Source organism: Triticum dicoccoides, chromosome 2B (genome assembly GCF_002162155.2).
Source record: "Triticum dicoccoides isolate Atlit2015 ecotype Zavitan chromosome 2B, WEW_v2.0, whole genome shotgun sequence".
Taxonomy (NCBI): domain Eukaryota; kingdom Viridiplantae; phylum Streptophyta; class Magnoliopsida; order Poales; family Poaceae; genus Triticum; species Triticum dicoccoides.
Genome location: NC_041383.1, coordinates 515,699,188 through 515,703,222, shown reverse-complemented (window position 1 = coordinate 515,703,222; position 4,035 = coordinate 515,699,188).

Sequence of the window (4,035 nt, the reverse complement as noted above, 5' to 3'; positions counted from 1 at the left end):
ATGCTACTATGTGTCATGCATGACAATAAATAAAGTGCTATATGATATTAACATATGATACTATGCATTAGGGGGTTGTATCGTACACTAGTATCATATTCATGATACTAGTACGTATACGATACTCCCTATTACAACCAGCCTAAGGGCATCTCTTGATCCTCAAACCGTATGCATTCAGATTGTACTGTCCGAACCACAAAAGTCATTCAACGCGGGTCTATATCGATCTGCAGGACGACACAGATGTAATTTTTCCCGCAAACAGGAGACAAACGTGGGGGCTTTGCGAGTGTTCAGATAGCACCCACGCCCGCTTCTGACTACCCTGGCCCACCAAAAGCTCCTCCTTCCTCGCCCGCCTGCGTTCCCGCCCGACCCTAGGTATCCACATTCATGCCGTTGTGGAGCGCGCCGCTGCACATTGAAGACGGCTCAGGGCGGATGTGACCTCTCACTGTCACCATCATTGAAGCGGCGCGTCGGCCGAGGGTGCCGCCCACTGCATGCCCGGCTAAACACGCCTCCTTGCCGCATTCAAACGCCTCCATTAAACCCGTGTGAAAGCCGAGAAACCTACTCCGCCACATGTTCGTTCATGAGCAGGCCGATATTAAACACAAGGCCAGGCAAGCTCCACCCATCTGCCGGCTATTTGAAGGAGGGCACACACCGGGCAAGAATCATACCCCTCCGACGCTTCCCATCTCCTCCTTCCACCATTTTCTTCACCACTTTCGATGACATCCGACGAGCAGGAAGAGCAATTATCCGGCATAAAAGCCGGGCGGGTGGCCCGCCAAGCCCGCCGGTTATGAGCGAGGCAACTCGCGGCTCCACCTCCCTCGCCTAGCCCAACAGAGCAAGTTACCACCCCAATTCGGCGCATGTCTCAGCAACTTGCCACTCAAGGCCGGCACGAGGTGGAGCATGATGACAAGGGTATCGTTGCTGTCATGGACGATGCAGTGTGGCACCGTGCCTCCTGTGCCTGTGACTGTGCCATCTGCCAACAACGCGTGCATAACCGCGCCCTACCGGCAAGGAAAGAGCCAGCTGCGCGAACATCAATGAGGTGGAATCTAGCGTATCCGCGTTCGCTGCTAACATCGAGGGAAAATAGAACATGGGAGGCCGCCACCACTTGGGTCCTAGGAATGCCAACGTCGTTGCATCGTCGGCTTCCCATGACTTGGCTGGTTCTTTATCTTAGACCATTGTCGACCCCTGCCTGGGCTCCACGGATGCTGAGATGCCCCCTTCCGCTCCACCTGAAGCACCCTTTTTTCACTCCATTGAGCGGCGCAGCCGGACATAGGGGAAATACAGGGAAGAATATACCTTTGGGGCTCCCGGTAGTTCGGTGAGCGGGCTACCGGATATGGGGAAGACAAAGGGATCTGCCGCGGCTGGCCGTAGTCTAGTGTAGTGTATCCATGTCGTGGGAGTTGAGCTCCGCTTGACCATACGTGCACATAATTTTATCTTTTTAGTTAAAATATGTTCAAAATGTAAACGTTTTCCTTCAGTTTGTATGAAATTCATTGTGTTTGCATGGATTTCATCCGGTTTATGAAAAAAATTGTATGCGGGCAGCGTTGGATGATGGCCTCCCGCATCCGTGTCTGTGAACTGGTCCTTACCCACAGACGGACGTGGGAGGAAATTTGCTAGTTGCGTTGAAGATGCCCTAACTAATGAACATGATCGCAACTTTACAACAAACGACATTTCCATGCATGCACACGTTCAACACAATTTTGTTTAGCAAAACAGGCGACATGCTTGATGGAACCGCTTTTGATGCTCCCTTCATGTACAAATTCGATAGCAACTTCATCTCTATGCACGAAGGATTCAAGGTGCTGAAGTAGTGATACATGATGCGACGACAAGTTTTAGGGGAATGTGGTTGCTTTATTTCAAGTTCAGAGCCCCATCCGAAATGATCTCTGAGCTAACACATTCAAAAGATATATGAAGCCAGGTTTTACACAACAACTTAATACAACCCTCCCAAGTTAGGACATGTGCGCCTTCATTAGCCGATCAATGCGTGATACGTCCATTTTGCATCATGATTTCGTACTGTTATTTATAATGCTTTTCTGCATAATAATGCTTTATGAAGTAATTCTAGTGCATTTTCTCTCATAATATGCAAGGTTTACACAAAGAGGGAGAATGCCGGCAGCTGGAATTCTGGACCTGAAAAAGCTACATCAGAGTTACCTATTATGCACATCTCCAATTGAGCTGAAAATTTATGGAGAATTATTGGAACATATAAAAATACTGGAGAAAATAACTACCGGAGGGGGGCCACCTGGTGAGCACAAGACACCAGGGCGTGCCAGGCCCCCCCAGGCGCGCCCTGGTGGGTTGTGCTCAGCCCAGCCCACCTTCGGTGCCCATCTTCTAGTATATAGGTCATCTTGACCTAGAAAAAATAAAGAGAGGAATTTGGGGACAGATCGTCACCGTCTCGAGGCGGAACTTGGACAGGAGCACTTTTGCCCTTTGGTGGAGCGACTCCGTGGGGGGAACCTCCCTCCCGGAGGGGGAAATCAAAGCCATCGTCATCACCAACAACCCTCTCATCTTTGGGAGGCCAATCTCCATCAACATCTTCAACATCATCATCTTCTCACAAACCCAAGTTCATCTCTATTGTTCAATATTTGTACCGGAACCTCAGATTGATACCTGTGGGTGACTAGTAGTGTTGATTACATCTTGTAATCGATTACTATATTATTTATTTGGTGGAAGATTATATGTTCAGATCCATTATGCTATTTAATACCCCTCTGATCTTTAGCATGATTATCATTTGTGAGTAGTTACTTATGTTCTTGAGGTCACATTATGCTATTTAACTTGATATGTGTTTGATATTTTGATGATATGTATGTTGTGATTCCGTTAGTGGTGTCATGTGAACGTCGACTACATGGCACTTCACCATATTTGGCCCTAAGGAATGCATTGTGGAGTAGTTATTAGATGATGGGTTGCTAGAGTGACAGAAGCTTAAACCCTAGTTTATGCACTACTTCGTAAGGGACCGATTTGGAACCAAATGTTCAATGCTATGATTAGATTTTATCTTAATACCTTTCTTGTAGTTACGGATGCTTGCAAGGGGGTTAATTATAATTAGGATGTTTGTTCGAGTAAGAACAGAACCTAAGCACCGGTCCAACCACATAGCAAATTATCAAAGTTGCGAATACAAATCAAACCAACATGATGAAAGTGACTAGATGAAATTCCCGTGTACCCTCAAGAATGCTTTGCTTATCATACGAGACCGTTTTGGCCTGTCCTTTGCCCCAAAAGTATTGGGCTGTTTGCTGCACTTTATATACCATTACTGTTACTTGTCCGTACAAATTATCTTGCTATCAAACTACTTGTTACCGACTATTTCAGTGCTTGCAGAAAACCACTTGTCATTTCCTTGTACTCCTCGTTGGGTTCGACACTCTTACTTATCAGAAGGACTACGATTGATCCCCTATAGTTGTGGGTCATCGAGACTCTTTTCTGACGCCGTTGTCAGGGAGTGAAGCACTCTTGATAAGTGGAAATTGGTAAGGAAAAATTATTACTGCGTGCTGAAATTTATTGTCACTTGCTATAATGGAAAACCATCCTTTGAGGGGTTTGATCAGGGTATCTTCGCCTCAACCGGAAGCACAATTAGTTGCCCCTCAACCTAGTGCACATATTTAAAATATTGGTTATGAAATTCCTTTGGGTATGTTTGGAAAACTGCTAGCTAATCCTTATGCAGGAGATGGAACCGAACATCCTGATATGCAGTTGATCTATGTTGATGAATTTTGTGGATTGTTTAAGCTTGCGAGTTTACCCGGAGATGAAACTAAGAACAAGGTTTTCCCTTATATCTTTGAAGGGAAAAGCATTGGCATGGTATAGGCTATGTGATGATATTGGATCTTGGAACTAGAATCGATTGAAATTGGAATTTCACCAAAATATTTATCCTATGCATCTAGTTCATCGTGA